At 45.8% G+C, this 14,071-nt stretch overlaps 1 pseudogene; it reads right to left on the reverse strand.

Annotated features, from left to right (window-relative positions):
- Nucleotides 1–9,472, reverse strand: part of LOC120928779 — a 28,600-nt pseudogene extending 19,128 nt beyond the window's left edge.
- Between the last annotated feature and the right edge of the window lie 4,599 nt (nucleotides 9,473–14,071).

Genomic DNA, 14,071 nt, shown 5'->3' on the forward strand with positions numbered 1-14,071 from the left:
AGATCGCATTTGCGATTTGGAAGCACGCTTGGAAGAGGCTTTAGCAAAAATTGATGATCTCGAAAATAGATCTCGCAGATATAATTTTCGCATCAGGGGGTTGCCCGAATCATTTACGGACTCTCAAGAAGCTACTGCTACTCTGCTGAGATCGTTGCTGCCTGACACTCCAGCCCACAAACTAGAGCTGGATCGTGTCCATAGAGCTCTTACTGCTGTACGCTCAGAGGGCCCTCCCAGGGACATTATCGTACGGCCGCACCACTATTCAGTCAAAGAAAGCATTATGCAGAAAGCCCGTGAACTACCGTCAATCCAACTTTTTGATCACGAAGTGCAAATATTTGCTGACATTTCCCCGGCTACCGTACAGAAACGTAGATCCTTCAAGCCTTTATTATTGCCGCTACAACAAAAGGGGATAAGGTACCGCTGGTCATTCCCTTTTCGCCTCTCCTTTCCCTATCAAGGCAAATCTTATTCATTCTCTACATTTTCGGACGGGGAAAGATTGCTGAAACGATTGGGCTTCATCTCCACTTCACCCCTAACATCACCTGATCGCCGGGATGTTCCATCGACAAACCATGGCAGAGGCAACAGAGAGCGTCCAGTTTCGCCAATATGGCACTCCCCAAGAGCTACTAGAAGCAGATCCCGCCGCCAAAACAGACCGCCTTGATGGTGTGAAGAGAGGATTAGAAGAATTGGAATTGGAGGAAAGGCTCCCTGGCTCTCATCCTGGGTCTCTCATTGATAGTTGGTGAACTTACCCCAAGAGATGGTTTAATTGTCTGTTTGATACTTCAGGGTTTAGTTTCCTCTTTTTGTTATTGTTTTTTTTTTTTATTTGTTTTTTATCTTTAAGCTTGGGACATGTTCAGAAAATTAAGGTCCTCTTGCCTCATATACGTGTTATTACGCAGTTCACATTTCTTTCCACAAGAGGACAGAGAAGCAGAAGGTATGTTGGGGTCTTAACCCTGCAGGCCTTCTCACCAAGACCATTAGCTCACCAGCTTCAGGGTTTTTTTTTTGCTGGCCGTTCAGGGTCGGGTCGTTGTGTCTTGCGCCTCGCGCTTACTCCAACCTCCTTCCCCCCGCTGGATTAGCGGGGGGCAGGGACCTTGGACATTTTGGGCCCCATAGGTGGCCTGCTTCGCTGATTGACCGCCAGGTCGGTCGGCTAAGTTGTTGTTCCTACCATTCCCCTTTTTTTTTGTATGTGTTTTTTTTTTTTTTTTTTTATATATTTTGTTTGTTTCCCGGCTACTGTGTTATTTCCCTGTTTTATTTATTTGAAATGCACTCACATGTGAGATTCTCATCTCTCTCTAATGATGTTTCCCTTGAATCCTCTCTTCAGGCTGCTACCCTCACGAGGGCGTCTAATCTCCTTCTTCTTTGTCTTTTTTCTTCATCTTTTGTGTTCCATCCGGGAATCACGGTTGTCCAGCCTTCGGGGGACCGATCGATCACTGTATCCCAGTCGGACAAGGTAAGCGACTTCAACCCCACCACACACCATGACTGATCACCATACTCCCAAACCCGTGAAATTTTTACGCACAATGTGCAAGGCCTTAATTCACCAGTGAAAAGGCGGAAGGCCTTTAATTATTTCCAATCGGTAGGGGCTGAAATAGTGTTTCTTCAGGAAACCCATTTCCCCACTTCCTACAAACCCACTTTTATACATAAACATTACCCCACCTTGTTTCTTGCAAGTGCTCCAGATAAGACAAGAGGAGTTGCGATTTGTCTTGCCAAAAGCCTATCCTTCACTCCCTCACGGGTAATCTCAGATCCGGATGGGCGCTATATATTTGTCAAGGGGAACCTAGAGGGATCCCTGGTAACATTCCTATCCTACTATGCTCCTAACAAGGACCAATTCCCTTTTTTTCAAAACTTACTTCAGCAATTGACAGGCCTGATTGAAGGAACACTGATAATGGGTGGGGACTCAAACATTGCCCTAGACTCAATACTCGATAAGACACGCCCACCAGGATCCCAAATTTTGAGGCCCTCGAAACTCGGTTCCAAATTTGCGAAACTACTACACAACAATGATTTGATTGACATATGGCGAGAGTTCAATGGTTCCAACCGCGACTATACTTTTTATTCGCATGTACATTTGTCTTATTCGCGAATTGACCATGTCTTCACGTCTGCTAGGTCCTTACCAGCTTGCACCTCCTCCAAAATATTAGAAGTTTCCTGGTCAGATCATTCCCCCGTAGTGGTCACTCTTACTTCTCTACGTTGTCCCACAGCTTCCTATACCTGGCGTCTAAATGAGTCCCACCTCAGCAATCCGGCTACATGCTTGGATATTGAAATTGCGTTAAAGGAATTTTTTGCTTTAAATGACCCCTCGCATACTTCTTCAATGTGTACCTGGGCTGCACACAAAGCTACGATCAGAGGCATCTTGATCCAGATAGCAGCCAGGTATAGGAGACATTACAAAGCCTTGTTGAAACAAAAGAGGATGAGTTAGCTGCCCTACTCAAAGAGCACAAACGTAATCCCCATCGTGACTTAAGGGATAGAATTGAGACCGCCCGTTTGGAACTAAACATATGCCTTACTACGACAGCAGAAAAACAACTACGTTGGACTCAGGCAAGATTTTATTCCCAGTCGGATAAACCAGGTAAATTGTTATCAACAAGGTTGGCCCCTAGACGACCTCCTCCCCACATTCCTAAAATCCGAAGATCCGACGGTTCCTTTACTCAGAATCCCAAAGTGGTACTGCAGGAATTCCATTCCTATTATAATAAAATATATAATGGTGGCAAGGACACAGGGCAACAGGAGTTCGATGCATTTGTCGAACATCTGCCCATTCCATCCTTATTAGAGGAACACAAAGCCTTCTTGGATAGGGATATCGCTGTTGAAGAGGTTCTGGCTGCTATTAAGCAGGCCCCCAAGGGTAAAGCACCGGGACCGGACGGGTTCACGACCCTTTATTATAAAAAAAATTCCACCCTACTGGCTCCCTCCCTAACGCGCGTCTTTAGAGATATACAGAAAGGTGGTCCCATAGACTCTGATTCTAACAGAGCCTTTATAACTCTTATTCCCAAACCCCACAAGGACCATAGTGATGTAGCCAATTACCGACCCATATCCTTAATTAATACGGACCTAAAACTACTTACAAAAATTTTGGCAAATAGGATGTTGACATTTTTGGCCGACTATATTCACCCTGACCAGGTGGGTTTTCTGCCCCATAGACAGGCAGCTGACCAGATCAGGAGGGCGATTGATCTTATATCCATATTACGCTCGTCGTGGGATGGGGGACTACACCGAAAAGGGATGTTGCTATCCCTAGATATCTGCAAAGCATTTGATTCCTTGTCATGGCCCTTTCTATTTCGAGTATTGGACAAATGGAATTTTGGCCCAGCCTTTTTGGCCTCTTCGCAGTCTCTATATAGCTCCCCTTCTGCGCAAATACTGTTGAGAGGTCACAAATCCGACTTGATACCGATCTCCTCGGGCACTAGGCAGGGATGCCCATTATCCCCCATTCTATTTGTCATAGCCTTTGAAACCTTAGCTATAGCAATCCGCCATCATCCGGATGTTCTGGGTATAGAAAGTGGGGGGAAGTATCATAAATGCGCATTATTTGCGGACGACCTCCTATTGTTTATTACATCTCCCCATACCACCATACCGAATCTCCTGTCCCTATTAGACCGTTTCGGTAAAATTTCGGGCCTATTGATTAATCGGGACAAGTCGGAGGCACTGAATGTAAACTTGCCAACCTCAACGTTAGAAAGTATTAAAGCTCAATTCCCTTTTAAGTGGCAACAATCGTCCCTTTCTTATTTGGGCATTAAATTGACTTCCGATGTGTCCACATTATTCAAGACTAACTACCCGCCCCTATTTGCCCGCTTGATTGAAGACGTGAAGACATGGTCCGATATAAGCTTGTCCTGGGTGGGCAGAATCGCCTCAGTTAAGATGATTGTTCTTCCACGGTTATTGTATTTCTTTCGGGTTCTGCCGATCCCAGTACCTGCCGCTGATATACGCCGCTTTCAATCCCAAATTTTTCACTATATCTGGGGTCCGAAAGGCCCTAGAATAGCTCGAACAACATTATACACATCCAAAGAGGAGGGGGGCTTGGGAGTGCCCGAGTTTCGCAAGTATTATTTAGCAGCACAGTTGACTCAATTAACCCAAATACACAGCCGTCACTATTGTCCTGAGTGGGTCTCCCTGGAGGTTCAGGCGTGTTCTCCATTAGCTATGGACCTTGTCCTGTGGACATCCCCTAAATACCGCAAAGCGATTTTGAGTCCAACACTCTCTCATTCCCTTAATGTTTGGGAAATGGGATGTAGAAGATGGGCTCTAAGGTCAGCACATACCCCAGTGGCCCCCCTGTTTGGCAATCCTCGGTTTCCTCCGGGCAGGCGTTCCGACGGATTTAGATGGTGGGTCAACAAGGGATTATTACGGATAGGAGATTATTTTGACCACAGGGGAATACGCCCGTCATCATATTACATAGACAGCTTGGAGATGCCTTCCTCGGAGAGTTACCGCTTACAGCAAATTCAGCATTTTCTCCGTTCGTTAGAGAACAATGGGTCCGACTTGACAACGCGCACTGCCTTCGAGAGTAGGTGTGTGCAGGACTCGGCTCTCCGGGGGGGCATCTCTATGCTCTATAAACAGCTGACCACACCTCTCACTAGGCTCCCGTATCAAGTGGCATGGGAGAGGGACTTGAACATTAGCCCTGAGGCGGGGGATTGGCGTAGTTGGAGTACAAGAATTCATAAAGGCATCCTCAATGTGGCTTTGATAGAGGCGGGTTACAAGGTACAAGCCAGATGGTACTTGGTGCCGGAGCGACTCTCCAGAATGTATCCTGGTGTCTCATCCTCCTGTTTCAGGGGTTGTGGGCAGGTGGGCACACCACTTCATGTGTGGTGGACATGCCCTAGGGTGCGTCGCTTTTGGATCAGGGTCCACGCGCTTATTCTTTCGGTCACAATGGTGAATATCATTAAAGACGCCTCAGTCGCCCTCCTAAACAAACCAGTGGATAATATTCCCAGACATGCCCAGACTTTGATATTTTTTATTTTTTTAGCTGCTAAGATAGCTATTGCGACAGCTTGGAAAAGCCCCATTGTAGACTTAACATTGCTAAAACGGAAATTAAACTGGATCATGTTAAATGAGAAAATAGTGAGCGTTTTAAATGACAAACAACCCCTTTTTGAAAAGACGTGGTCTCCCTGGCTCACTTACTTACAGGCCCCTGCGACATAGAGATGCCTCTTCAGTCGATCGATCAAAGATTCCCGGATGGACACACCCTTCTCTCTTCTTTCTTCTCCTGTTTCTTCTTTCTTCTATCTCTAGTGCCTTGCCCTTGTGGATTCTCTGAATTACCCCCCCCCCATCCCCCCTCCCCTTTTATTTATTTATTTATTTATTTATTTTTTTTAAAACCTAGACCTTTTCTGTAGTGTTGGGGACTAAGGGCTCCCCTACCGGGGTCATTTAGGTTTAATATATGCTGAAGGTATCTTACTTGTTATGATTTTGAGCTGCCCAGATCCTCTAGTTGTGAGTTTACTCGACCCTGAATCCTACGAAGTGACTCAGCTATCTTAACTATCTGTAAAATGTGTTGTCTGATGGAGAATTTGGGCTCAGAGGGACTTCAATATCTAAATAGTGGTCATTGATTGGCCTTCAGTATTAGTTATGTTATGTAGAGGGGCCGCAATTTAGGATCCATCCCTCAATTTGGGTCAATAATGGTTCTATATTTAGTATAGCAAGCATTTGTAGTAATGTGATATTGTCTATATGCTTGGATGCCTGCTCATATGTTACCCAGTATCATTTTCCCTCTTACTTTTGTTTGTTATGATTGAAATTATTTTTTTTTATTTTTATTTTTTCTCTGATTGTTTTCCCCCCCCTTTTTTTTTTGTTTTACTTTCCTTTCCCCCCTTTTTTTTTTTCTTTTTATTACGACTTACTATGTGCAGAGCATGCGAGGATTGTTCGCTGCTCTCTGTGTTGACGCATATAATCTTTACTTGAAAAACAAATAAAAATCATTGAAACAGAAAATAATTTTACTGTTAGGGGTCCCCACAACTTGGGAAATTTTATCAAGGGGTCACGGCACTAGTAAGGTTGAGAACCACTGCATTAGGCGATCTCCAGGGACACGAGACAGGTCCCTTGAGATCGCCTGTCCACTCATGCGCAGTGAGTGCCCGGCCGTGAAGCCGAAAGCTGTCACGGCCGGGTGCCCACACTATGAATGGAGGCGGGGGGAGAGGAGCAGACGGCCGCGTCGCTGGAGCAGGTAAGTGTCTGTTTATTAAAAGTCAGCAGCTACACTATTTGTAGCTGCTGACTTTCAATAAACATAAAGAGGATGGAACCCCGCTTTAACTAGGAGGGTGATACAGAAGCACTTAGGAGCTCAAGTTCAATATGGGTGAAAAATCATCAGCTATAATTTGATAGTGATTTGCGTATTTACATAAACACTAGACATGTGCACAGAAAAAAAATTCGTATTATTTTGTTCCGTTTCATATCGTTCCGTAGGTTAGTTTCCGTTCGTTTTTCGTAAGACGCCCGTTTTCCTGTTTCTTTCCTGTTCGTTTTTCGTACGACGCGATTTTTTCGTATTCCGATCGTTTCGTATTTTGGTTACCGTTTTATCTTCGTACATGCGGGATGGTTCGTTATTCTGTTTAATTCATGTTCGTTACTTGTTAGACAATAATTTTCGTCATTTTGTACTTTCGCAAATATATCGTGGGATTCGCGGCACTTTCAACACGCGGCTCATCCATATTAACTATTGTTAAGCACCATACACTTGGTCAGACTTTTTTAACAACAAACATAAAAACGAACGGTTTTTAAACTCCATCAGAAAACCATTTTTGGGTTCCAGGTTCAAAAGTCTGGCCAACTGATCTCTCCCTTCAGAAGAAAATCCACAGAAAAGTTTATTTGGCTTTACTGTACTACTGTACTCAGCACAAAAGAGAAGCTGCTTCACTAACTAACTACACTCACTGCCCATTCAAAAAAACGAAAATGACATCTATAACAAAAGATTTGCATTCTGTATTTTGTTTGAATCCTTTTTCTGTTCGTATGTTCATATGACATCTATAACAAAAGATTTGCATTCCGTATTTTGTTTGAATCCTTTTTCTGTTCGTATGTTCATATGACATCTATAACAAAAGATTTGCATTCTGTATTTTGAAACCAAATTACGAACAGAAAAAAGGAATTCAAAATACAGAATGCAAATCTTTTGTTATAGACGTCATATGAACATACGAACAGAAAAAGGATTCAAACAAAATACAGAATGCAAATCTTTTGTTATAGATGTCATTTTCGTTCTTTTGCCGTTTTCGTTTTGTCGTATTTTCGTCGGATCGTTCGTTCGTATTTGCGGTTGTTCGTTCGTTTTGGTGCTTTAATTTTTTCGTATGTACACATTATTCCGCGGGTACGAAAATGAACATTTTCGTACGAAAATGACATTCGTACGAACGGGAATGCACATATCTAGTAAACACTTACCTTAGATAAGAACACTTGTGCAGGAAGGGAGAGAGTACTTCCAGGTCCTTCTGTACCGTTATATAGCATTCAAAGGTTAGAGCACTAAAATCTGCAGAGAACCTCAAACAGTAGGCCAGCTGTCTGGTGAAGATTTTGCTCTCCATCATGTCGAATTCCAAGTGTGTGCTTCGGCCCATCACTGTCCGTATAAAATCCTCATCCTGGGTCTCATACAAGCAGGAAATTTGGATGGGTCTGTATTCGATTGGGTCTTCTGCAGCAAGCCAATTTCTGATAGCGGGTGCTGCTCGGAAAGAAATGCTACGTCTTGTGATCTTTGACAGCTCCTTTAGCTGTTTTCCATTTGTGAGGCCGAAGAGGAAACGTAAAACGAATGACAAGTGCGGACTAGAAGAACACAAGCCCAAGAGGCTTTTTCCCTCACAGATCTCTGGAAGGAAAGTCTCCTGGCCTCTTATGGCCTCCTCCTCCTCCTCCTTCATTATATAATACAGAGCAGCCAAAAACTCCTGCATGCTTAGATGAATGAAGCCGTAGCAAGTGCTACTGTCAATATCCTGGTGAAAGATGTTCTCATTGAGGAATACAGACTCAACCTCAGACAGAGAGAGGCCATGCCTTTCTAGATCTTCCTCCTCAAATAAGATTTGCCGATTCAATATGCCCTCATTGGCCAGAGCACACAACTTCTTCAGGCAACTGTGCACTGGCTGGTTTCTCCCATGGTACTTTGTAAGACCCTTGAGGTAGAGAAGGTAGAGAGAGGTGGCTGTTCTACACTCCATTAAATCCACATCTTCTTTTAATTGTTGTTTCAATACAGTACACACAATCCAGCAAGTGATGGGGACGGCACACATGGTGTACAGAACTATATTGTCTTTTATCATCTTCAGAGCCTTGACTGCATCATCTTCAGTGTTAAAATGAGTTGTAGAAATATTTCTCACAGTTTTCCGCTGTAAATCCCAGAATTTCCACATGACGTGAAGACACGTCTCCAATAAATTCATCCAACTTCTCTAAGGCAAATGGCCTTGTGGTGATAATCAGAGAAGCTTCAGAGAGACTGTGTTTAGTGACCAAACTTCGCAACAAAACTTCTTGGTGAGTTTCCTGAAATGGGTCACCGCAACCTTCAAAATCATCCTTCAGAGTCCATCTCCCCTCATCAAAACCATCGATGATAAAGAGTAATTTACTAGGATTACTCAGAATGGACCGAATCACATTCTCTGGAAAATGAAATTTGCTGCTTCTCGATAAAAGTCTGGCAAGGCTTATTTTATTGGTGATGGTCTTGAGTTCTCTACAGCCAAGGTAAAACACAAAGCTGAAGTCATCTTGGTAGAAATTTCCCGAGGCCCAGTCCAGCATGATCTTCTTGGAGGTCATCGTTTTTCCAATCCCGGCAGGTCCTTTTAAAACTACGATTTTGGGAATAACTCCCCATTGATTGGGATTGAACAGGGTTTGGAGTGGAATGTGGGTCCATCCATCAGAAGATCCTTCATCCATTGTTTGTTGAAGTCTTATGCCTAAAGCCGTTATTTCATGTTCTTTCTCTTTTCTACTCCGATGACCCTCTACCATTAGGAGACTGGTGTATGTTCTGTCCAGACTAATTGCCTCTCCTATACGGGAGTTGTGCTCTTTGACGCACTGGAAATTCTGTTTCATCACTGCCATATATTGTACTCTACAATCTGCGTTGGAGAAAAAAACAAATTTAGATATTTTAGGAGCAACACAACATTATGTGTTCATTGTCTAATTTTCCACTTTTATGAATACGTGGTTAATCTTTTGCAGCAACGAATAACACATTTGTCCACTGGGGAGTAACTGTTTGTGAAGGACTTTTTGCCTATATGCTTCAGTTTAATTCTCCCTGCTAGTAATGCTGTGTGTGTTAGAGGTAAAAGGTGATTTCATGTGTGACTCATTCCTCTGTGTAACAGACTGTTGAAATGTTAATGTCCCTTCCCCAGCCAGCTCGCTATTTTAAAGGGTAATTGATCTATTGTGTGTGTGAAGAAGACCTGTGTTTACCCCTAAGAAATGTGTCTACAGGGTCGGCTCCGAAGTGTCTGCCTATAATCTGTATGGGAGCCCCCACTGTGTGAGGGGGGGCGGAGATTGTCATTGTAACAGTTTTGTAACTACATATAAGCTAGGTGTTGTACCATTAAAGTCTCTCTTGTTCCAGCAGTAAGCTTGGCTCATGTGTGGATTATTGGGCGATCCCAGGAATATTCCTCCTCGTGGAATATTGGGTGATTTTCTTTATGGGAAGAAGGGAATGTTTGACGGGGATATCATTCTACTACCGTCACAACTGGTTGGCAGCAGCGGGATTTTCCCTTCTACTCTCCTTTACACCCGGATTCCAAGCAGACACTGGAAGAACTACTGGAAGTTCGTGGAAGGATTGCTAGTAACAAAACCAAGCGGGTCATCATAGCAGAATTAATGGAGCTAGATCAGGAGAACTTGGTTGCAGCAACGCCAGCAGTACAAGAGATGGAGACACCAGTGATTCAGGAGGAGGAATCGCCAGCCAACAAAGTAATGAGAGAGAAGCTAGCATGGTTCGGTCCGAACCCAACGGCGGATGTGGTGCTGAAAGTGATGAGGCTAAACAAATAAGAGACGCAGAGCTACAGGAGGCTAAACAAATAAGAGACGCAGAGCTACAGAAGGATAAACAAATAAGAGACGCAGAACTACAGTTAAAACTGGCAGCAGTCCAACAAGCAGCCGCACATTCTCCGCAGACACAAGGAAGATTCCGTTTAGCGCTTTTAAAGCTTTTGATGAAAAGGACTGTGAAATTGATAACTACCTGGCAGATTTTGAGCGACAATGTAACCTCCACCGAATAGCTAGAGGAGAGTGGGTTGCAATATTGTCAGGCAAACTGTCAGGCAAAGCTTCTGATGCTTTCCGGACCGTGCCAGATCAGGATATCCATAGCTACGCCCGGGTTAAAGAAGTGCTCCTGGCTCGTTATGCAGTAACCCCAGAGTCCCACCGACAGAAGTTCAGGGACTCACGCAAAACCACGAAAGACTCTTACGTGGAATGGGCATGCCAGTTATCTCTGTCGGCCTCTAACTGGGTTAACAGCAGCCAGGCCACCACCGCAGAGGACATTTTGCAACTAATGCTCCTGGAGCAATTTTACAATCACATCCAGACGGATGTCAAAGACTGGGTGAGAGATCGCAGGCCCATGACTCTACCAGAGGCCACTAAGTTGGCGGATGAATATGCGGATACTCGCAAGACAAACCAGGTCACACCACAGGTACAACCTCCACGACCAACGGCGCCCTCACACCCACCAGCCGCTAGATACCAACCTCCTAACAGACCGGTGACATCTAGCCCTCGCTATCCACGCCAGGAGGACAACGAACAACGCTGCTTCCGGTGCTGACCCTATGGGGCACTGATTCAACCCCCCCCTCCCCCCAGACTCTGAGCGCCAGTGCTACAGCATTTCAACAAATATCAATTTTTCTTTTTATGAATCTCCTGTGATTGTCACTTCAGAGCCATAACCTGCCCCCTCCCATAGCGGGACACCTAGACGGCGGTGCACAGACCCATCCGCCGTCTTTACACTGACTTCTGGTGACTCTGCAGATCGCACAAAGACTTGGGGACTGACCGGCGTGTGATCTGACGACCCGGTGGCATACCCGAGTCGGAAGCTGTTGCCAAGGGAGGTCAGTTACGCCACCATTGAAAAAGTGTGTTTGGCCTTGGTATGGGCACTCAAAAAGCTCACACCTTACCTTTATGGCTGGGCTTTCACTCTCATTACCGATCACAACCCCTTGGTGTGGCTTAACCGGGTTTCAGGGGACAACGCCCGTTTGCTACGCTGGAGCTTGGCCTCACAGCCCTATGACTTTACGATTCATTATCGCCCAGGCAAGCAAAACGGGAATGCCGATGGATTTTCACGCCAAACGGAGTTAACCTCGGACTAAAAGCTCTGAACCCGTCAACCCTACTGGACCAGGAAAGGTCCAACCGGGTTGCCGGAGCAGGGAGAAAAAGGGGGGCCACTGTGAAGGACTTTTTGCCTATATGCTTCAGTTTAATTCTCCCTGCTAGTAATGCTGTGTGTGCTAGAGGTAAAAGGTGATTTCATGTGTGACTCATTCCTCTGTGTAACAGACTGTTGAAATGTTAATGTCCCTTCCCTAGCCAGCTCCCTATTTTAAAGGGTAATTGATCTATTGTGTGTGTGAAGAAGACCTGTGTTTACCCTTAAGAAATGTGTCTACAGGGTCGGCTCCGAAGTGTCTGCCTATAATCTGTATGGGGGCCCCCACTGTGTGAGGGGGGGCGGAGATTGTCATTGTAACAGTTTATAACTACATATAAGCTAGGTGTTGTACCAGCAGTAAGCTTGGCTCATGTGTGGATTATTGGGCGATTCCAGGAATATTCCTCCTCGTGGAATATTGGGTGATTTTCTTTATGGGAAGAAGGGAATGTTTGACGGGGATATCATTCTACTACCGTCACACTGTTGATCGACTTAGCTTTTTGAGAATTAAGCCTTGTACACACGGCGGGCAATCCCATCGGGAAAAAAACTCAGACGGGATTCCCGGTAAGCTAGCCTTGCCAAGCCCTGTGTACACACGGCCATTCAAAATAACCACCATTCTTTTGAATGGCCAGAACGCGGTGAAGTCATCGACTACGATGAGCCGGCGCCCGTCACATTCGATGCCGTCGCCGCCATCTTGCTACACCCTACACTAAACTTGTATGCTACCGTGAATGCGTCAAACTCTTATCAAGCATGCGCAGGATTACCTGGTTTTCTCGTCAGGAAACACTCTGCCGAGAAAATAGAGAGCAGGTTCTCTATTTTTCTCGTCAAGATTCCCAACAGTTTTCCCGACGAGAAACCATACACACGACCGGTTTTCTCGGCAAAAAGCTCTCCCAGCAGCTTTCTTGCCGAGAAAACCGGTCATGTGTACAAGGCTTTATATGTAAAAAATGTCAATGCATTTTTTTCCCACTGTCTCAACCATACGGAACCATGTACAGTATCTCACAAAAGTAAGTACACTCCTCAGTCACATTTGTGTAACTATTTTCTTGTATCTTTTCATGTGACAACACTGAAGAATTTACACTTTGTATCTACAATGTTGTGTAGTGAGTGTACAGCTTGTATAACGGTGTAAATTTGCCGTCCCCTCAAAATAACTCAACACACAGCCATTAATGTCTAAACCGCTGGCAACAAAAGTGAGTACACCCCTAAGTGAAAATGTCCAAATAGGGCCTAAAGTGTCAATATTTTGTGCGGCCGCCATTATTTCCCAACACTGCCTTAACAAGTTACGCCGACGTAAGTGCAAATGTGCGCCGTCGTATCTGTGCGCCAGACCCATGAACAGATATGCGCTTAAAAACAGGCTACACCCTGCCGACGTAACTTGCTTACGCCGGCGTAGGGTGGGCGTACATTTAGGCTGGGTGCATGGTGCCGCTCCCATTGATTAGCCATTCAAACATGCAAATGAGGGAAATACGGCGATTCACGAACCTGCGTTTGCCCGGCGCATGCTACGAGAGGTGCGCGTAAGTTGTACGTCCGGCGTAAAGTTATTCCCCATAAAGGAGGTGCAACCCGGCAACAGACATGCTCAGGTCTGCACCAGGGAACACAAGCCGGCGTATTTTACGTTGGACGTTTGTCTGGCTGGGCGTAGGTTACGTTCACGATGTACTCAGTGAAATCCGGCGTAGCTTAGGCAGTCGTGCCGGCATGGTTGTGAGCAGGCGCGGGGGGCAGGCACGGGGGGGGGGGGTGAGCATGCGCAGTTCGTGATACGTACATGTCTGGTGCTCGACCCATCATTTGCATGGGGTCACACCCAGGGCAGGACTTAGGGTGGTGGGGGCCCCTGGGCTTGAGTGTTGATTGAGGGGCCCCCTGGAGCCGAGAAGCGGGGGGGGTCGAAGTTGTTGAGCGGGGGGGGGGGGTATGCCGCCGAGATCAAAGCTGATCGAAGTTGTTGAGCGGGGGGGCTGCCACCGATTTGAGTTGTTCAGCGGGGGGGGGGGTCGCTGTTTGATCAAAGTTGTTGAGGGGGGCACCGATCATAGTTGTTGAGCAGGGGGGTGAAGGGGACTTCTTACCTCTTCATCAGCAGCGGCATGGCTCTTCCTGCTTCCTCCTCCCGTAGCCCCCTATTGGGCGGGGCCCATGGGCATGAGCCCAGTCAAGCCCAATGGTAAGTCCGGCCCTGGTCACACCCACTTCCACCTACGCCGGCGTACGCCTTCGAAACCCACGCCACGCTGGCGCAACGTTGGGAGCACTGGCTTGCTGAATTCAATGCTTGCCTCTCTGCGCTGCGTTGGCGTAGCGTACATGGGTTACTCTACG

Source organism: Rana temporaria, chromosome 2 (genome assembly GCF_905171775.1).
Source record: "Rana temporaria chromosome 2, aRanTem1.1, whole genome shotgun sequence".
Lineage (NCBI taxonomy): Eukaryota > Metazoa > Chordata > Amphibia > Anura > Ranidae > Rana > Rana temporaria.